Genomic DNA, 22,653 nt, shown 5'->3' on the forward strand with positions numbered 1-22,653 from the left:
AAGAAGCAATCACATGGAAATAAAGTCAGATCACAGCCTGTACGGTGTCAGCTCCTCACAGCTGGAGAGAAACGTTGCTTTCTACACAGAACTGGAATTTAAAGAAAGATGAACTGACCCTGAGCCAGCAAGAAATAACAAGGAGCTCCATCGCTTCACATCCCTACCAGGACCAGGTATTAGTCTGGACTTTCCTCACAATGTCAGGTATTGGCAAGGACCATCTAGTTTCCTCCAGACATTAGACTCTCATATACCAGGTATTAGTCAGGGCCCTTCATTTCCTCTCAGGGCTAGACTGACTAATGCCAGGTGTTAGCCAAGCTCAAGGTTTTTAAGGGACACTTGCAGGTATTAGACAGGTCCCTCTTCTCTAAACCTTCATCCTGTGTGTGTGTGTGTGTGTGTGTGTGTGTGTGTGTGTGTGTGTGTGTGTGTGTGTGTGCGCGCCAATGTGGTTTATGAGGACATTTGGTCAGAATACACACCACACTACAGGGACATTTTGGATTATGAGGACACTCCTTGTGTCCTCATAATTCCCGCACTGTAGTAGCATTCCTATGGGTCCAGAGAGCTAAAATCCAAAATTTCTGCAAATGTCCTCATAGTACACAATTACCCGACTTTGTGTATATCTGTGTATTCAGACAGCTCCCCTATATCTGGTTCGTGGTACTGCACCTGCTACTTAATAATTCACACTTGTGTATATTTTACAGCTTTTGATTGGCTGACCGCCGGAAGTCCCCACTATTCAGGGTTATGTCAGATCCGTTGTGTATACTGCTCAGCTCTTGATTGGCTGACCGCTGGGAGTTCCCATAATTCAGCGCTTTGTCAGATCTATTGTGTAAATGCGATTTTAACACAGAATCCTCAGTAGCCCAGGACACCTTAGCTGACACAACCTTAGCACAATTTTTACTTCAGTTAAGTTACTAAACTGGCCTCATCTATGATGTAAGACTTTGAGTTTACAAATTGAGCACACAAAAACAGCACTTTATGGCTGCACTGCAGCTTAATGAGTCAAGTGGATACAGACAATACTTTGAATGCTGCTGAGGCACTTTGGACTTCTAAATTTCAACATCATTGATCAGACCCAATAGTGTGTTATGTAGGATACTTGAATTATATAACCAGATGTATCACCGATTCAGAGGAAGGTGTTTACACCAGGCAGGGATGCAAAACACTGCACCAGTATATATACATATATATATATATACATATTGTGAGGTCATGAGAGGTAACCCAGGCAGGCAAGGCTGGAGCAGTGCAAAAACTGAAAAAACAAGCAGAAGCAGAAAAATCATATGCAGACGGTTTATTCTTCCACCCAGAAGCCCCATACAAGTCCAACTGAAAACACTCCCGTAGGAGGAGGAGGGTCCTTTTACTCTTCCAATACCCCAACAAAATATTCAACAAAACGTGTCCGTCTTTCTTCCTTTTCCCTTAAATCACTTTCCTTGTCGATGTCTTCGTTCCGTCTGTTGCCGTCCAGTTCCTTCCACCTCCAGCACACATGCTCTCTGTCCTCTGTCTCCCTTTGTTCTTCTCCCCTCTGCCTCAATCAGGTGGCCTAAACACCTACACCTGTCAGAGAAGTGAGGTCTTCTGGGAAGTGTAGTGTGTGCGGCGGCCATTTTGTCAGGGATGTAGCAGCCCTCTACTACCTGCCCCCTTGTGATGCCACTATATATATATATATATATATTCAAGATCAGTAAACTGCCACGGGCTGCTGCTTATTAACATTTAAGTGTATTCCCCTCGAACTTTCGGGTTACTGATCGTGTGGTGACCGGTGGCAGAATGAGTAGCTTTTGAGAATATTTAGGCGTACTGTCAATGGCATCCTGTCCCTTCTATCTTGGACAACTTGCGCATGTTGAAAATGACTGTGCAGAGTTTGTCGTGTGCTGTTGGAGGCTGTTTGAAGCACAAAGCTATTTGCTTTTTGAGACCAGCAAACAATCCGCATCGCTCACAGGATCCTACACGACCCCTCACACACACTACATACGCTTTTCAAAGGACCCAAGGTCGCTTTACAAAAAAGAAAAGAAAACATACACAGAGAAACGCTGTCACTGACCAAAGACAAACAGACAGAACACAAGGAAACCTAAGTAGTGTGAAAGACAGGGTGAAAAAGGAATACTGTTAATGTTTGAAAGCCAGCTTGAACAGATTTGAGGGTGGTTTTGTAGATCTCCAGAGACGGGTCATTGCGAATGTCAGGGGGGAGCGAGTTCCAGAGGGCGGGTGCAGCAACACTGAAAGCCCGATCCCCAAAGGTGTGAAGTCTGGAGTGTGGGATGGAGAGCAGGCCGGAGTCCGTGGAGCGCAGGGTCCGGGATGTGGTGTGGAGATGGAGGAGGTCAGACAGGTACCGGGGGACAAGGCCGTGGAGGGACTTGTATGTGAGGAGAAGGATTTTATATTTGATGCGGTACTTGACCAGGAGCCAGTGGAGGTGAATGAGGGTGGTGGTGAGGTTCTGCCAGGGCCTGGTACGAGTGAGAACCCTGGCAGCTGAGTTCTGGATATACTGGAGCCTGTCTAGGGTTTTTTTGGGAACCCCGAACAGGACACCGTTACAGTAGTCCAAATGGGAGTAAGTTTACTATTTTGCTTTTTGGTGACCCCATCCAGGCTAGAAGCTAATGAGGCTTACTCCTGGGCACTGCATAATTAGATATCCAGGATAAATGAAAAAGCAAGACTCTGATAACTGCACCATGGCATAATCCGTTGCATGTTGCCAATCCAGGATGAGAAGGAGCAGGGCCGCCCCTGCCTACACGCAGATCACGCACAGTGCGTAGGGCCCCGCGATCCAATAGGGGCCCCGTTTTGCACAAAGAATGCGCATATGCACAGCCGTGGTGCGCGCTACTAGATCAGCTGTCAACTCGAGGCAGGAGAAGAGGGAGAAGAGACCTTTTTTTGTAATCTGACACCGCACGCGCCGTCACGCGTCGATCTGACCAATCACTGGTCAGATGCGCTGCAGGCACTTGTCAAGCAGCTGCAGGTGAAGACGTGATCATAGCTTCGAAAATAACGAGTCAGGCGCGAGCAAGAGGGGGGAAAAAAGCAAAACAATAGGAAACTCGTGCTTCTCTCGAAGGTGGGCATTTGTTGAAGTTAGTGCTGGGCCGTATTAACGGCGCTGTTACCGCCATTATTGTCCGTTAACGCTTTGTGGCATAGGCAAGCACTAAACCTCCATGCTCAGCACAGCTGCTGCTGCTGCAGGTAGGAGGAGAGATGCTAGCCTCCAGTCCATTTAGCTAGAGTCTAGAAGTAATTTTCCAGCAGCCCTTACCATTTATTAAATGTCTAACACCTTTGTCTATATGCATTCACCTCTGTTGAAAGGCAGTGGTAAATTTATCAGTTGTTGGTCGTATTTTCGGCTAAACTTTATATCTATTTTATCTCCACACAAGGATCTGTTGGTGAATTTAATCTATGACAGGCAGCTTTGGAGGAGATATTAGAGATAAATATTGATAGAAATGAGTGTATTTGATACTTTGGTTGACAGAAGCAACTAAATTTGAATGTAGCTACATTTTGAAATATCAGTCTCTTTGGTATTGAATTAGTATGTTTTATTAGGATTGTAGTTGTAGCCTATATAATAATAATAATAACGATGATAATAATGACAATAATAGTAATAATAGATAGCAATAGCAATTGTTTTTTTTAAAATTAATATTAGTATAAGTATAGAACTGCTAAACTGCCAGTATTAGTGGATGTAGTTTGCATTATAATCGATTATAGGAGGGCCCGACGAAATTTTTTCGCTTAGGGCCCCATTTTGGTCAGGGACGGCCCTGAGAAGGAGCGACTGTCAAACCAGGTTGAGTAATTCTGAGAGGTGCACGTTCACAGTTTGTTAACTATGGTTCTCAAATGGGGGTACAGGTACCCCTTTGGGTACTTGACGGCACTCCAAGGGGTAGACTACTTATTTAAAAAATATAAATATTTAAAAATAGCATCAATTCAAAATTCCATGATAGCTATCATTTAATAAATATTTCAATAAAATATAAGTATTATATAAGTTCATAAACTGTATTTTATATTTGGTAGCCTTTTCATTTTCATTATCCTAAAAAAATAAATCAGGGTCTCTTCCATACCAGGATGGTTTGACTCAACCTGGCATGTGCCACATCACCTGCTGCCATGACAACTCATGTCGTGGATAAAGCATAGCAGCAGTACTGCTGAGAACACAGAGGGGCAAGTGACAAACAAGCTCCAGTCCACCCAAAGCATTATGTTTTTTCCGTTGGGATAAGTTGGATAACAGTGCCATGAAGCCAGCATATCTCCATCTCAGGACAAAACATCTATGTCATGTTGGTAAGCCACTTGAGTTCTCAAAAGGAAACTTTCAGAATTCAAATTATCTCAAGACACAATGTGGAAAGCCTCCATGAAATCAGCCAAAGCCCTGGAGGCCTCGTATGCGGTGTCTTTGCTCATAGCTAAAGCCAAGAAAGCACCTTCCAGCTGCTGTTGTGCTGGCTGAGACCATGCTGGACAAAAACGCAGCAGAGAAATTAAAGACTGCGCTCTAGATTGGTACGGCAGGCGCAGTCTAGGCGCAGGGCAGCTTCGCCACGCCAGCGGGGTGTCCAGGCGCACTTCGGTAGTATCCTGAGGAGCGCACCTCGGCATACCCCGGCGCAGCCTGCCCCTTTACCCACCCACTGGCACAAGTGGGAAGGAAGGAGGAGAGAAGGCGTGGAGCGGCTTTAACACAGCCGAGTCACATCTTCACCAATCAAATGAGCTCCTCTCTTCTCCTCTATTTATTAACACATACTATTTTGCTAAACTCTGAGGCAAAAACAACAGGAGAGGATATTTTCAATGTTGTAAACACCTTCTGTGAAAACAGCCTCAGCTAGAAATCCTGCAGCAGCATCTGCACGGACGCAGCAGCATCAATGACGGGCAGTGTGAGAGGACTCATAGCGCACATTAACAAGAAAAATCCTGATGCTGAGTTGACTCACTGTGTGATACACAGGGAGGCATTGACATCCAAGAAAATGACCTGGATTGAGGATTCCCTTATTATGTGTCAAATTCTTCTGTGGCCAGGGAAGGTGATGAGTCACCAAATACACAGCAATCAATACAGATACAATCTTTACAAAACTACAGAGGACTGTTGAAGAACAGTAAAACATTTCTGCTCACAGTGACAGCAGACTGCTCAGATAAGGCAGCAGGATTAAGCAGGCCTTGCTGGCTGCACAAAATACATCTCCATGGTAATTCATGTATTCTTGCTTTTGTGCAACCCAATAAAGGTCAAGTTCAGCCAGAATAACTGGAAAACCATGGCTTAATCCACTATCTGGGTTTTGTGCAATAGCCTTATTAGGAAATGGCTGAAAGAAGAGCCAGGAAGCCCCATCTCCTCCCCTGTCATCCCTCCCTGCTCTCCTGATGCTGTTCCAGTTTAGCCAGAGACCATGGATCAGCCACATTACTGAATCAACTGCCTCCAGTGAAGTGTTTTTATCTGGACAAGTTGCTGACTGTCTTTTGACATGATATAGTGAAATAATTCAACAAAGTTGTTTCTCTTTCTTTTTTCTCTTCTCTATATATATTGTTTTGCATTGTTATTATTTTTCTATAGGTACATAATCCATTGACCTTGTGTAAAAAAACAAAAAAGTACATCTCTTAACTAAAAGTGTTTGATGCATGATTTTAAATCACTAATAATCCACTACAATTCATATGTATTCTGATTTTTTTCCCCCTCAGAATCAGCATACTGGGCCCGTTTTAAAACAATGAAAGATAAAGGAAAAAAATAAAGGTCTGACTCAAAGAGACCTGTCCTTTGCATGAATCATGCCTGGCATAAAAAAGTATTCAGCTTTACTATTCTTTTTTTTTTACTATAGGTATTCTGAAATCAGTCATTATCAAAGAAATAAAATGAGATAAAAAATAATAATAATTATAAAATGAGAAAGAACCTGCTCAAAGAAAAATGTTAAAACACGTAGGCTATAGATTGAATCATTTATTTTGATAGAGGAGACACTTTGCAAAACCTCGCTGATAACACTAGAACACTAATAAAACAACTCAAATGTACGTAGTTTCCTTTTATTTAGATGAAATCAAGCGCAGTATCTTAGTTTCACCTTCGCTGGATGCATGCGCGCTCCCGCGGCCCGGGGGAACACTTCCTATCGGGGATACGCACCTTGGCACGACACCTGTCCTACATGTTCCTGATCAGTATGCACGCGACACCTGCGGATTAAATCCCCGGAGAGAGGAGTCACCAAGGTAAGACAGTAGACTGTAATGTTACACGGGTAAGACCAGCGATTAAACCTAAATTCATAGCTACACACTTCAGTCGAGAATATTTTAAACACGTTTGTTTTTATATTGGTGGCAGGTTGAAAGTCGAAGTATTTGACAATTGATTAGACCACCCACGAGCTAATTAACGTTAGCGGTTAGCGGTTAGCATAGCTAGCTTGGGTGACGCATGTTGACATTTATCTAGTGTTTGTTTAACTGTACGGTTTCATTTTTAAATGAATGATACTGGGGATTTTTAGCAAACTTGTACGCTAGCAAGATATTATGATGACTTGTTAATTCATGAAAGTAAAAGTACCATAAGGTTATGCTTAAAAGACAGAGAAGTCAAGTTTGGACATAAGGTTGAGGCCTGTAAGTTACTGCGGAGGAGGTTCAACGTGGCCAGGCTGTGTGTTCATCTTCCAGCTCAACAAAACCTCAAGTCCCGGCCCGGGTTAACATGGTACTACCAAGCTGGTTATCAACTTGGTTTGTTAAGTCGGCTTTATGATCTGTGCATGTTCACATCAAAGGAGGCGTTTGGCGTCATATGATTCAACTTCTGCACGAAATTAATCCACAACGGGCTGATTTCAGCCAAGAGCAGCAGCTTGTTTTAATGGAGAGAGTATGTCGCAGCCTGAAGCATCAGTGTTGCTGCAAATATGACAAGAAAGGAGGCTGCTTTTAATTTTTCTGACAGCTCTTTCGCTACTTTTAAATATGAAGCTTTATCCATTTAAACTAAATAAACTAGAGCAACATCAACTGTCATTTAAAGTGTGTTTTATATTGTTATATTTCACTGATCGCTATTATAACGCGAGTGTGTGTTTTATTGGAAGCGAGGCTGGATAGGTTACAGTGAGGTTTTTTTTAGGTGCTGTAGCTACAAGCAAATCTCATAAACGAAGACCTTTTTAAATGTGAAAACAGCGGAGACATATTCAAGATTTGCGTTTGGGCAACACTGAAATATAACAGGCGACACATCGGATTAATTTATTCACGGCCACATTAAGTGAAATTATTACCGATTATCCATCTGATTATCTGTCCTGCTGCGAGCGAACAACTTCTATCAGTCGTGACTGACTGTATATAAAAGTAAAATATATAGACTATAGTCTAATATATAATGAGCTCCTGACGCTCAGCTCAACGGGTGAGGAGAACAACTGTAGGCAGAGAGAGAAAGTCAACAGCAGCGGATCAGCTGATCTCTCCCTCCGTACAAACGCTCCGTTCTGATCCAGCTCCACTGGACTTTCAAAGTAAAGGTGCCGCAGCTGTAAATGAGTTAAAATAGTGAAACAGCGGCGCTTTTATAGCCGATTTTATTATTAAACTCTGAACATGGTTATGAGCTAAGCATAAATTACCATGGTGATCTAGCCGGGTTGAAAGAGAGCCACCTTTGTAGTACAGAGGCCTGTACTGCGAAGGAGGCTCAACATACCTAGGCTTTGTGCTCAAGATGCAGCTCAACAAACCCTCAAGTCCGCAATCAGAGCTAAACGGTACTGTGACGGTGGTTATCAACTTAATTAGTTAAGTCCGGTTCTCAGCTTTGTGCTCTGCGCGCGTTCACATAAAAGGAGGCGTTTGACGTCATATTATTCTACTTCCGCACGAAATTGATCCACAACGGGCTGATTTCAGCCAAGACGAGTGCAATTGTTTTAATGGAGAGAGTATGAGCGATATTAAAAAAAAGCACGATCACAGCCTGAAGCAACAGTGTTGCTGCAAATATGACAAGAGAGGCTGCTTTTAATTTTTCTGACAGCTCTTGCGCTACTTTTAAATATGAAGCTTTATCCATATAAACTAGAGCAACATCAACTGTCATTTTAAATTGTGTTTTATATTGTTATATATTTCACTGATCGCAATTATAACGCGAGTGTGTGTTTTATTGGAAGCGAGGCTGGATAGGTTACAGTGAGGGTTTTTTTTAGGTGCTGTAGCTACAAGCAAATCTCATAAACAAAGACCTTTTTAAATGTGAAAACAGCGGAGACTTATTCAAGATTTGCGTTTGGGCAACACTGAAATATAACAGGCGACACATCGGAATTAATTTATTCACGGCCACATTAAGTGAAATTATTAACTTTACCGATTATCCATCTGATTATCTGTCCTGCTGTGAGCGAACAACTTCTATCAGTGGTGACTGACTGTATATAAAAGTAAAATATAGGCTATAGTCTAATATATAATGAGCTCCTGACGCTCAGCTCAACGGGTGAGGAGGCGGAGACAACTCTCGGCGGAGACGCTCAGAGAAAGTAAACAGCAGCGATCAGCTGATCTCTCCCTCCGTACAAACGCTCCGTTCTGATCCAGCTCCACTGGACTTTCAAAGTAAAGGTGCCGCCAGCTGTAAATGAGTTAAAATAGTGAAACAGCGGCGCTTTTATAGCCGGTTTTATGATTAAACTCTGAACAAAACCTGGTCGGGACCAGGTTATGAGCTAAGCATAAGTTACCATGGTGATCTAGCCTCGTTAAAAGACAGCCACCGTCGCAGTACAGGAGAGGCTGGCTTTACACTCAACATACCTCGCTAACCCACTAAACTGGCTTCGCAGTACACCCATTAAAATAGACTGTGTGGTTATTTGGGATGGGAAAGGTCATGACTGGTTAAATAGCTGATGCATGCTGCAAATGCAAATGCTGAATACACTGGTCTGTCTTAGGCTAGCCTTAAATATTGCACTGGTTCAATGGTAATGCTTACTGGTAAGGCAAGGCAATTTTATTTGTATAGCCCGTTTTTACAAACAGTTTGTCTCAAAGGGCTTTACATGGCATCGTAGCAACATCCTCTGCCCTTAGACCCTCACATCGACTGAGGAAAAACTCAATAGAAAACCCTTTTAACAGGGAAAACCAGGAGAAACCTCAGGGTGAGCAACAGAGGAGGGATCCCTCACCCAGGACGGACAGACGTGCAATAGATGTTGTTACAGACAAGAAAACAGTTTGTCACAGAATGTGCGAAATATGGAAATGTTAGCAGGAGTTGATGAAGGCAGTCTCTGGTGAGGGGAAGGGGGGGGGGCAGCTAAGTAGTGCAGACTATCACTAGTGTTATTTATTTTTTGTAGTGTAAATTCTTAGTCGATCTGATTAATAAGTTGTATCATGATCAGCGATACTAAACCCATTTTCTTCTCTTCCTTGTAAGACAGTAAATATGTCTAAATAAATTATATTGTAAAGTGACTGAAAACATTATCACTGGGCCTTTGCAGGAAATGGCATTTACAAGGCCCAGGAGATCAAAAATAAAACCTAAGGAGGAGGCTGTCTATTTTTCATCCCTGTCCAAAGACAAGGGTGGTTTTGATATAAACTACATAAATTCATTCAAAGGTGAGTGACGCAGGCTTGTGTGTAAGAATTACTTTAATCACTCACTTTAGTCACTTTTACTTACGAATCATCTGTTTTTTGTTAGGACGGGGAGTGTTCAGCTGCCGCCACTTCCAAAAAGGAGATTTCCTTGTCGAGTATAGAGGAGAACTCTTGACAAAACAAGACTATGAAAGCAGGCACAGAGTGTACCATGATGCACTTCAAGTTTTTATTTTTGAATTTCGTTTCAATGGAAAGCAGCTGTGGTATGTATATTGTTGTACTTAATTTACAATGTTTTGCCTGTTGTAGGTCACCTAGAGTTGCAAATTCTGCTTTTTCTTAGTTTTAAAAGTAGTAGTTATTTTAAACAGATGAGTAATTCAACCAAAAATGTGATTCTTGAATTGCTTTGTAAAACCTCCATTCACTGCTAGTGTGTTTCAGGCTGTTACACCTTGTAATTAGATTTGTGTTCTTGCTGTTTCAGGGTTGATGCAGCCAGAGAAGATGGCTCTCTAGGGAGACTGGTCAACGATGATCATATTAACCCGAACAGCAAAATGAAAACAATCACAGTGGATGGAAAGCCTCATCTGTGCTTATTTGCTCTGAAGGACATCAGTCCTGGGGAAGAAATTACATACAACTATGGAGATTCTAACTGGCCATGGAGAAGCAAGGTACAAATGACACTTTAAGCCCGTGATATACTTGCTGTAAACTACGCGTACGCGAGCTGCCGCGCGTATCCTGCGTCGCGTCACCTCGCGTCGATATGTGCGTTCGGTCGCAGGATACGCATCAAACGGACGCAGGATACGCGCGGCAGCTCGCGTACGCGTACTTTACAGCAAGTATATCGAGGCCCTTAATATTAACAAAGAACTAAGATGTGGCTCTGACAGTCTATTTTAACACAAGACAGCAAATTCAAGTTTCACTGTGTAGAGTAGTTTCAGCATCAGTCAAATGTTTGTAATCATTCATTTTTTTTCACTTGTGGAAAATGGAAATTTTGTACTGATGTACGATGCTAAATGAAATTCATTTAGCATCGTACATCAGTAGAAAAAAATGCCCTCTGTTCTAAAGGTGATGATCTGTGACTGCGTTGTGAACTAAATATTGCATTTTTTTTTACATTCTTTACTCCAGTGATTGCCTAGTTTAGAGTTTCCATAATTTGAGATTTGCTACAAACTGAATCCCTATGAATTCCTCCCACAGGAAACTCCAGACAAGGTACAAGAGTCAATGGGTTTGGTCAGCTGTGCACCAGAGGATGCAACAGAGAAGGTAAATGGATGAGAGAATGGATGGGCATTGGAAATGAGAAACATTTTGTTTACATGTGCTCATGGTGGTACAGAGGAGCCCTTACCAATTATGTTCACAAACTTAGCATATTTTCACTGTAATGAATATAAGAAAATGCTGTTTCAGTTAAATTAAACCCAGAATTAACATTAAATTACGTGATAAGTTTCTATATATTTTACAGGGGAGTCTGAATAATGTACAAGAGTCAATGGGTTTGGTCAGCTGTGCACCAGAGGATGCAACAGAGACGGTAAGTGTGTGGTGGAGTGCGTGTTTCTAACTTGCAAAGATATTGACAGTCCATGTCCCCATACTAACTGTTGGTGTCATGTTGTGTATGGTGGGGGATGGGCAGAGGTTCAGTGTTTCTCTCGACAAGTTCAGGTTGGACTATGGTTTGTGTGTTGTACGTCCTCATAATTACTGCTGGTTTCAAAGTATCAGCATTTCCATCATTGGTGTGTAAATAATATCCAGTAACCAAACTCTTTCTTTCTTTTCTCCACAAGATTTCAACTGGGACTGACCCTCAGCTGAGACTGAATGACAACATGCTGCAGGTGACTACATAATGTTAATGAATTGTACACTGACGCTAGGGCAGCAACAACTGATCAATTGAACTATTAAAACTGATTATTAAAGGTGTCGGCAACTCATTCAATAATTGGTTATTGAATGAGTTGAAAACACCTTTAATAATCTATTTGAATTGTCTGAATCAATTTGTTTTTGCAGCCTTAATTGGCATGCTATTTTATTCTTCTCTGGTTTTTTCAGTGGCACAATATGCTTTAATTTCTGTGGTCTAATCAAAGTTTTAGGATGAATAGATCCTGGAAATAAGAACCATTTTATGTTTTTACACTGTGACAGACAAGAGTTCCTACCATGTTATGTTCACAAATGTTGAATATTCTTACTTTAATGAATATGACAAAATGCTGTTTCAGTTAAATTAAACCCAGAATTAACATTAAATTACGTGATAAGTTTCTATATATTTCACAGGGGAGTCCGAATAATGTGCAAGAGTCAATGGGTTTGGTCAGCTGTGCACCAGAGGATGCAACAGAGAAGGTAAATGGATGAGAGAATGGATGGGCATTGGAAATGAGAAACATTTTGTTTACATGTGCTCATGGTGGTACAGAGGAGCCCTTACCAATTATGTTCACAAACTTAGCATATTTTCACTGTAATGAATATAAGAAAATGCTGTTTCAGTTAAATTAAACCCAGAATTAACATTAAATTACGTGATAAGTTTCTATATATTTCACAGGGGAGTCCGAATAATGTACAAGAGTCAATGGGTTTGGTCAGCTGTGCACCAGAGGATGCAACAGAGACGGTAAGTGTACGGAGGAGTGCGTGTTTCTAACTTGCAAAGATATTGACAGTCCATGTCCCCATACTAACTGTTGGTGTCATGTTGTGTATGGTGGGGGATGGGCAGAGGTTCAGTGTTTCTCTCGACAAGTTCAGGTTGGACTATGGTTTGTGTGTTGTACGTCCTCATAATTACTGCTGGTTTCAAACTATCAGCATTTCCATCATTGGTGTGTAAATAATATTCAGTAACCAAACTCTTTCTTTCTTTTCTCCACAAGATTTCAACTGGGACTGACCCTCAGCTGAGACTGAATGACAACATGCTGCAGGTGACTACATAATGTTAATGAATTGTACACTGACGCTAGGGCAGCAACAACTAATCAATTGAACTATTAAAACTGATTATTAAAGGTGTTGGCAACTCATTCAATAATTGGTTATTGAATGAGTTGAAAACACCTTTAATAATCTATTTGAATTGTCTGAATCAATTTGTTTTTGCAGCCTTAAAGCAGATATCAGCTTCACGGCCGTTTCGGCTAATGCTGCGTTCAAGGCAGGCTTTTGAAACCGTAAGTTACAGCTTCAAGTCACAACTACGACTTGGTAGCGTTCCAGGTAACCCGTAGCTCGTGTTTTTACCATCCTGTTGTCTGTGAAAGTTCCCTATAACGGCCACTCGTAACTTCCGACCCGTGAACTCGTACCAGATCGAACTGGTATGACTTCACAGGAAGGAAAAACACAAAGTACGAGTTTCTTTGAACGCACCATGAGTTAGCAGCCCCCGCCCTTGTCAGGCATCAATTGGTCCTCGTGCTACGTCACCACATTCACGCGCATCCCTTGGCTGCACACACAGCCCTTCATGCCGTTCTCTCTCCTCATTGGATAACACTTGTATCCCACAAGGAAAATTTTCTCCTCGGGTTACAGCAGAGCAGAGTGACGGAGAGACTCGTGTTTAGGCTGAAATACTTCATGTAAGTGATTGCTGACGGAAAATAGGACTATTTAGGACTTATATTAACAAAAACATTCCACTGATATCTGCTTTAATTGACATGCTATTTTATTCTTCTCTGGTTTTTTCAGTGGCACAATATGCTTTAATTTCTGTGGTCTAATCAAAGTTTTAGGATGAATAGATCCTGGAAATAAGAACCATTTTATTCATCTTTACTGTCATGTTTTTACACTGTGACAGACAAGAGTTCCTACCATGTTATGTTCACAAATGTTGAATATTCTTACTTTAATGAATATGACAAAATGCTGTTTCAGTTAAATTAAACCCAGAATTAACATTAAATTACGTGATAAGTTTCTATATATTTCACAGGGGAGTCCGAATAATGTGCAAGAGTCAATGGGTTTGGTCAGCTGTGCACCAGAGGATGCAACAGAGAAGGTAAATGGATGAGAGAATGGATGGGCATTGGAAATGAGAAACATTTTGTTTACATGTGCTCATGGTGGTACAGATGAGCCCTTACCAATTATGTTCACAAACCTAGCATATTTTCACTGTAATGAATATAAGAAAATGCTGTTTCAGTTAAATTAAACCCAGAATTAACATTAAATTACGTGATAAGTTTCTATATATTTTACAGGGGAGTCTGAATAATGTGCAAGAGTCAATGGGTTTGGTCAGCTGTGCACCAGAGGATGCAACAGAGACGGTAAGTGTACGGAGGAGTGCGTGTTTCTAACTTGCAAAGATATTGACAGTCCATGTCCCCATACTAACTGTTGGTGTCATGTTGTGTATGGTGGGGGATGGGCAGAGGTTCAGTGTTTCTCTCGACAAGTTCAGGTTGGACTATGGTTTGTGTGTTGTACGTCCTCATAATTACTGCTGGTTTCAAACTATCAGCATTTCCATCATTGGTGTGTAAATAATATTCAGTAACCAAACTCTTTCTTTCTTTTCTCCACAAGATTTCAACTGGGACTGACCCTCAGCTGAGACTGAATGACAACATGCTGCAGGTGACTACATAATGTTAATGAATTGTACACTGACGCTAGGGCAGCAACAACTAATCAATTGAACTATTAAAACTGATTATTAAAGGTGTTGGCAACTCATTCAATAATTGGTTATTGAATGAGTTGAAAACACCTTTAATCTATTTTAATTGTCTGAATCAATTTGTTTTTGCAGCCTTAATTGACATGCTATTTTATTCTTCTCTGGTTTTTTCAGTGGCACAATATGCTTTAATTTCTGTGGTCTAATCAAAGTTTTAGGATGAATAGATCCTGGAAATAAGAACCATTTTATGTTTTTACACTGTGACAGACAAGAGTTCCTACCATGTTATGTTCACAAATGTTGAATATTCTTACTTTAATGAATATGACAAAATGCTGTTTCAGTTAAATTAAACCCAGAATTAACATTAAATTACGTGATAAGTTTCTATATATTTCACAGGGGAGTCCGAATAATGTACAAGAGTCAATGGGTTTGGTCAGCTGTGCACCAGAGGATGCAACAGAGACGGTAAGTGTGTGGTGGAGTGCGTGTTTCTAACTTGCAAAGATATTGACAGTCCATGTCCCCATACTAACTGTTGGTGTCATGTTGTGTATTGTGGGGGGATGGGCAGAGGTTCAGTGTTTCTCTCGACAAGTTCAGGTTGGACTATGGTTTGTGTGTTGTACGTCCTCATAATTACTGCTGGTTTCAAAGTATCAGCATTTCCATCATTGGTGTGTAAATAATATTCAGTAACCAAACTCTTTCTTTCTTTTCTCCACAAGATTTCAACTGGGACTGACCCTCAGCTGAGACTGAATGACAACATGCTGCAGGTGACTACATAATGTTAATGAATTGTACACTGACGCTAGGGCAGCAACAACTAATCAATTGAACTATTAAAACTGATTATTAAAGGTGTCGGCAACTCATTCAATAATTGGTTATTGAATGAGTTGAAAACACCTTTAATAATCTATTTGAATTGTCTGAATCAATTTGTTTTTGCAGCCTTAATTGGCATGCTATTTTATTCTTCTCTGGTTTTTTCAGTGGCACAATATGCTTTAATTTCTGTGGTCTAATCAAAGTTTTAGGATGAATAGATCCTGGAAATAAGAACCATTTTATGTTTTTACACTGTGACAGACAAGAGTTCCTACCATGTTATGTTCACAAATGTTGAATATTCTTACTTTAATGAATATGACAAAATGCTGTTTCAGTTAAATTAAACCCAGAATTAACATTAAATTACGTGATAAGTTTCTATATATTTCACAGGGGAGTCCGAATAATGTGCAAGAGTCAATGGGTTTGGTCAGCTGTGCACCAGAGGATGCAACAGAGACGGTAAGTGTGCGGTGGAGTGCGTGTTTCTAACTTGCAAAGATATTGACAGTCCATGTCCCCATACTAACTGTTGGTGTCATGTTGTGTATTGTGGGGGGATGGGCAGAGGTTCAGTGTTTCTCTCGACAAGTTCAGGTTGGACTATGGTTTGTGTGTTGTACGTCCTCATAATTACTGCTGGTTTCAAAGTATCAGCATTTCCATCATTGGTGTGTAAATAATATTCAGTAACCAAACTCTTTCTTTCTTTTCTCCACAAGATTTCAACTGGGACTGACCCTCAGCTGAGACTGAATGACAACATGCTGCAGGTGACTACATAATGTTAATGAATTAAACACTGAAATCATGGCGTCATGAATTTAGTTAGTTGTGACACGATAATGCGGGCTACTGTTGGCTGTAGTCAATGCCAAAATAAACAGATATTCTATCTCTGCTGCATTTTTCACAGGGGATTCCAGACACGGCACAAGAGTCAAACGATTTGGTCAGCTGTGCACCAGAGGATGCAACAGAGAAGGTACAGTTCTTTGAAATCTTAAAGAATCCATCACCTGGTATATATATATATGTTTCAGATGTTGAAGGGGTCTTAAAAGCACATTTTTGATAAAGAAATATGCAATATTTAGTGAGTACCCAATTTTCCTCCCGCAAGAGAAATACGCGATCTTGAGTCCTCCGGAAGCTTGGGGCGTTGCTGAGAGGGGGGATAGGGAGAGGGGTAGCGGCATTTCACAATCTCCGCACAGCAACACAGCATCCACAGTAACAAAATACAGGAGAGGAGCAGCAAGCGTCCACTGCCAACCAGCCAGCCGGGCGAAAGCGGGCAGAGAGCAGCAAGCAACGTGCATCTGGACATCCGGGCACTCGCCAAAGCAGACGCTCACTGCTCGCTTCCGCCTGGCAAGCGAGAACGCCCACTCACCATCACCAGATGAAAAATCTTTTTATATGGGTTTTGACAGCCAACAACTGAACAGTTATGTTCATAACACTAGTTTCCTTCCACATGCTTCCCTCTGTTTGAGTTACGCCAGGTAGAACTTTTGTTTTTCTTTCTTTCTTTTTTCAAACTTTATTGAATTTTGCCAGCACATACAGATGCATGTAAATACAATGCAAGTATGCTGGTGCAATCTGAATATGCCAGGTAGAACTACAAATGGTGGATTCGCTTCCTTCTCTCGATAAAATAGTGGGAGGGGTTTTCCCCCCTGGCCCCTCCTCTGCTCCTTTCTGACGTCAAGAAGCAGCATTGTCTGAATTCACGTTTTTCCCATCCTGGTGAATTCATGGGGGAGCAGGCGACAGTGAAGTTCTTTGCCAGGAAAACATGTCAGCTATTGTCAGTGACAGAGAAGATTGAGGTATACATGCAATAACCTGAAAACATTTTTCAGGTGATGGATCCTTTAAGCTCTAACCTTGAAAGACATGACATGACAAGACTTAGGTTTTGTTAGGATATTTAATTAAAGTGAAATGTGGGTAAAAATTTCTCTCCCTCTGAAGATGAACAAATGTTTTATGTTAACTGGTAGATACTGTCTCAATGCCAATCATGTCCTTACTACATAGTGTGCAAAATTTTATATTTAGTCATCAAATGTCTCCCTTTAATTCAACTGGTGATTAATTATCATTGAACTTGGCAAAATGATGCATATTGTCATGTCCTGAGAGAGAAATACACACTGAGATACACTGTCCTAATACACTCTTTGATACACTGTCCTCTCAAAACCTGAACCTGAAAGGTACATGCACACCGAGGACTGTATACTAACAATGCTGTTTAATTAAACTCAGAAAAAGCTTTAAGTTATGTAATATTAAATGTTTGCTGCGTATTTCACAGGGGACTATGGAGAGGACACAACAGTCAAAAGATTTGGTCAGCTGTTCACCAGAGGATGCAACCGAGAAGGTAAATGTCTGTGAGCAGTGTAGTTCTAACCTGATTTAAACTGAAAATGATTCATAAATGAATGTGGGTAATGTGGGAATGAGTGTACAATTAACAGTATGAAAATGATTGAGAAAATATGTTTCAGTGTTGTTAAAGTTCAGAGGTGGGTAGAGTAGCCAAAAATTGTACTCAAGTAAGAGTATAGTTACTTTAGAATAATGTTACTCAAGTAAAAGTAAAAAGTAGCCATTCAAATATTTACTTGAGTAAGAGTAGAAAGTACATGGTGAAAAAGCTACTCAAGTACTGAGTAACTGGTGAGTAGCCTCTGATTTGTTCATTTAATTATCAGCGCGTAAATGTAGGCCTAGGGGGTCCTATGATTGGTTTCTAGTGAAACCAAAGTCACATGACCACACCCCCGAAACTGGAGGGGTGGTCATGTGACTAGGAGTCACATGTCTCCAGGTGTGTATGGGGTTTAAACTTCCTAGGGAGGAAGAAGAATAAGACGACCTGGATGACTGAGAACCTTCACGGACATTATCCACTATTATCCACGACGACATACCAGGGCTGACGTCATCCTAATCATTTACTAGCTGCAGTTTCTCAAATTTGAGGCGGAGTGGCCGTCCTGTTTACCGCGGAGATTTTGTGTGCAGTCATGTGACTGCCTGGCTCTGTCTGATTGGTTACATGGAGGCAAACGTCGCGAGTGGCTACATCTGATTGGTGAAACGCAGTCATGTGACAGAGGCTCAGAAGTATCTCCATTAAAACAAAACAAACAATTTGCACATTGGATCAATAAGAAAAAGTAGCGAGTAGCGACCGGAATGAAGCTCAATGTAACGGAGTAAAAGTACCGCTTCTTCTGAAGAAATATACTCAAGTAAAAGTAACAAGTATGCTGCATTGAAACTACTCTTAGAAGTACAATTTTTCCAAAAAGTTACTCAAGTAAATGTAGCGGAGTAAATGTAGCGCGTTACTACCCACCTCTGTTAAAGTTACATCTAATTGGTAGTCGCAGCATCTCTTCAGTAATGTAATGAATTTCCAGGTAAAGTATTTTTGGGCAGCATGTGTTAATGGGGGATTTTTAAATATGAGAATCTCCAGATTTGATTTAAAGTGGCAGTGACGTAGAGAATACAGCACTGTATGATACTGGTCAATAGGGAGAGCTGGAACTGTGGTCATTTTTGCAGCTTTAGAGGACGGTTTGCCATCTCCTTTCAGTCACTGTCATACATTATAAATGAGCTTATATATTTTTTAAGAGTGAATAGATATGACACCCCTATGTTTGCGTGTTACAAAAAAAAAAACACAGGCAAGTTTTTAACAATTTGGTTTCTTTAGATTTCCCATTTCAAACTAAACAGCAAATTAAAAATATTTAAAGTTGTAACCCAGAAAGAGAGGGAGAGAAAGACTACACAATGTGGAATTTTTTTTATTGTGTTTGTGAGTAATCAGCAGTTCAGTGTATTGTGGGGGATGGGCAGAGGTTCAGTATTTACTTTTTTATATTTAGAGTGGATTACAGTTTTGTGTTCTTCACCCTACTTCACTGTCACACTGTGTACTGTGGGGAATGGATAGGACTCAGTGAAAGTGTGGGCACAGCCTGCAACACATAACTGAAAAAATTTAAAATCACTCACTTGAAATGTATTGAAACCCGATTGTTGTTAATCTCTTAACCTCAAGTGAGTTTTTTTTTTCACTTCAAATGTGACGTGAAAACGTTTACTGATTACTAAAAGAGGCATTTCATGTTTTGAATTGAAGTTTCCTCACATGATCAGATAAAGTGTTATGTTCATCATGTTATCGCATATACATTTTTTTTTTGTCAACAGAAATGCAAACATGACATGGTCTGTGCAGATGCATCAAGCTTGAATAAATGTTCCAGCTGTAGTGGACCCTACGCAGCTTTTAAATGGCTTGGTGTTAGATGTAAAGGTGAGTATTTTGTTCTCATGAACAAAATATTTGCTGTAAATGCTTTGACATAAGATTTCAAATTACTACAGAGGTCTTTGTGTTTCCATTTCAGTAAAGGTGACTGTTGCAAGTTGGCTTAATCTTTTTAAATATTTTAGTTCAGCAGTATTCACTATTGGAAACTCTACTCCAATTCTAATACAGATTGTAGAAATCCAAACTAAACCTAATACATTCAAAGCAGTTTTCTACAAATGCATTATATATTTTATAAGGAAACATGCTTATGATCATCATATCCCCCATCTTTAGTTTGCTTCTGCTTCTGGCACAAATCCTGTTACGAAAAACATGTGAGGCCTTACCTTGAACCCCCTTTTACCACATCAGTAAGTACATTTGCTGAATTATCCTGAACGTTACGTATCCCTTTTCTAAGCCAAAGTGTAGAAATTACTTTTTTATCTTTCAGCATTCCGAGGAACACAATTCAAGTGAGGAGTCACTCTCGGATGAGGAATATGTACCTGATTATGGTCATTCAGACAGTCCAGGAGAAAATACATTAGAGCCTCCTCAGAGACAACTCTTTCAAAAAAAGAATGTTAAAGTGTCCTGCAAAATTAAAAAAAGCAGACACTACCAAGACAGCCCCAGAGGTGAAGAGCCATTGCCCAAAGATGTAGTCACCACAGCACAGCTTGAAAAGTCTTGTAAGAAAGGCAAGAAAGTATCCCAAAAAAAGGAAAAACGTATGACAAAGGTTCATGAAGTTAGCAGTGGCAGTACTGAAGACATCTCTGTTAAAGATGGAACAGGTCCGGGGGAAGATCAGAGCATACAGTCTTCAAACGTATCCTCTTCAGTAAGCAAGAAGAATTACTGCTACATTTGTGGAAAGCCACAGTCAAAATTTGCACGTCACTTGAAAACCCATGAGAAAACCAATGTGGATGTTGCTCAGGTTTTGGCACTGCCAAAACACTCAAAAGAACGCAAAAAAAAGCTGGACAAACTACGGAACAAAGGAAACTATAAACATAATACAGATGTTTTGAAGGGTGGGACTGGATCCCTAAAAGTCAGACGCAAGCCAAAGAAAAATTATGGTTCAAAAGAGTTTGTGCATTGTATGTATTGCCAGGCTATGTTTCTCAGGAGAGACCTGTGGCGACACACAAGAAACTGTTCATCAAAACCAAGAGAAGACAATGCTGAGTCAGGAAGAACCAGGGTCTTAAGTTTGGCCACCATGTCGGAATCAGCGCTGTGTCAACAGATATCCCAGGGTGTTTGGAAGCTCTTAACTGTAATGAAAGATGATGACGTCTCTGCTGCTGTGCGCAGTGACTTCTGCATTCTTCAGCTGGCCCAGTCATTCTTCAATAAACATGGACAGGATCCTACCAAATATGACTATATCAGACAGAAGCTCCGTGAAGTTGGAAGACTTCTGCTGACACTGCGTCGAGAATTTTTGATAAATACCCTTGAGGATGCTGTAAAACCTGCAAATTTCCATGTGGTTATCCAAGCTGTCAAGAAGGTGTCAGGGTTTGATGAAGAAAAGCACTGCTACCAAACTCCAAGCCTTGCCCTTAAGTTGGGTCACTCTTTGCAAAAGATATGTGACATCATACACTGCAGAGCTCTGATGGCAGAAGACAGTGAGCTGATAAAATCAACTCAGACTTTCCAGAAACTGTATACTGCAAAGTGGTCTGAACTTGTTTCACACACAGCTTTGACCACCTTGAATGAGTGGCACTTTAACAAACCATCCACCCTCCCTTTCACGGAGGATGTGCAAAGACTTCACCGGCATCTTGAAAAGACTGCAGCTTCAGCAGCTGAGAACCTGAAGACAAGCCCATCAGCACAAGTCTATGGGGAACTTTGCAGAGCAACTCTAGCAAAAATAATACTGTTCAACCGAAGACGTGGAGGAGAGGTTGCAAAGATGCTACTAAAAGGTTTTCTAGAGAGAGACACAGCTGCCCTACATAAGGATGTTGCAGTCGGCCTCACCAAGTTTGAACAAAAACTTTGTGCACATTTCAGTCGTGTGGAAATCAGGGGTAAAAGGGGACGGAAAGTTGCTGTGCTGCTATCACCAGACATGGTTGATGCCTTAACAGACCTCGTAAGCAGAAGAACTGACTGTGGAGTCCCAGAAAATAACACATTTTTGTTTGGAAGACCCAACTGTTTGACTCCTTACAGAGGACAGGACTGTCTGAGGATTTATGCAAATGAGTGTGGTGCACAAAACCCTGAGCTCCTCAGGTCAACACAGTTACGCAAACATGTTGCAACTTTGTCACAGGTCCTGAACCTGAAAAACCATGAGCTGGACCAAGTTGCTGACTTTCTGGGGCATGATATTCGTGTACACAGAGAATATTACAGGCTTCCAGAGGCGACAACCCAGCTGGCCAAAATATCAAAACTACTTATTGCCATGGAGAAAGGCTCCCTCACAAATCTTCAGGGCAAAACACTTGAAGAGATTGATATTGAAGGTATTGCTATTTAACACTGTTTTGTCATTTCTGTTTTGTAGGTTAATGGTTTTCAAGTATTCTGATGGCAATCTTTAACAAAGCAATGTTATAACATTAATAATGTAATATTCATATAATTTCAGATTGATCATTTTGTTTTAAGTCTGTTGCTCTATGAATATTTACAATGTTAAACTTATTGCTCAAAATATTTATTTTTTGTTAGATAACATAGACTTGACTGATTCTGGGCAAAGTGAAGACAGTGAGGCTGAGGAGGCATTTCCACAGCAACAAACTGAAATGGGTAACTCCATCTGAAAATGCAAACATATTATTTCAGTCCACATAAGACGTGTAGCATATGCATGAAACTATAACATTAGGTGTACACTTCTATTATAGATTGAATGTGTCAAGTACATTTCAGGTACTGCAAGCGTCTTGACTGTCTGTGGTTTTAAGTTGATATGCTGCTTGGGCGTGTTACAAAATAGAGCTATTTGAGTTTA

At 40.7% G+C, this 22,653-nt stretch overlaps 1 protein-coding gene across 1 annotated transcript in view; it reads right to left on the reverse strand.

The window, feature by feature from the left end:
* The window catches only part of bcap31 (B cell receptor associated protein 31), a 381,037-nt gene that overhangs the window by 246,954 nt on the left and 111,430 nt on the right, over nt 1–22,653 (reverse strand). The window lies entirely within an intron of this gene.

The sequence above is a fragment of the Trachurus trachurus genome, assembly GCF_905171665.1.
Source record: "Trachurus trachurus genome assembly, chromosome: 7".
Classification (NCBI taxonomy): domain Eukaryota; kingdom Metazoa; phylum Chordata; class Actinopteri; order Carangiformes; family Carangidae; genus Trachurus; species Trachurus trachurus.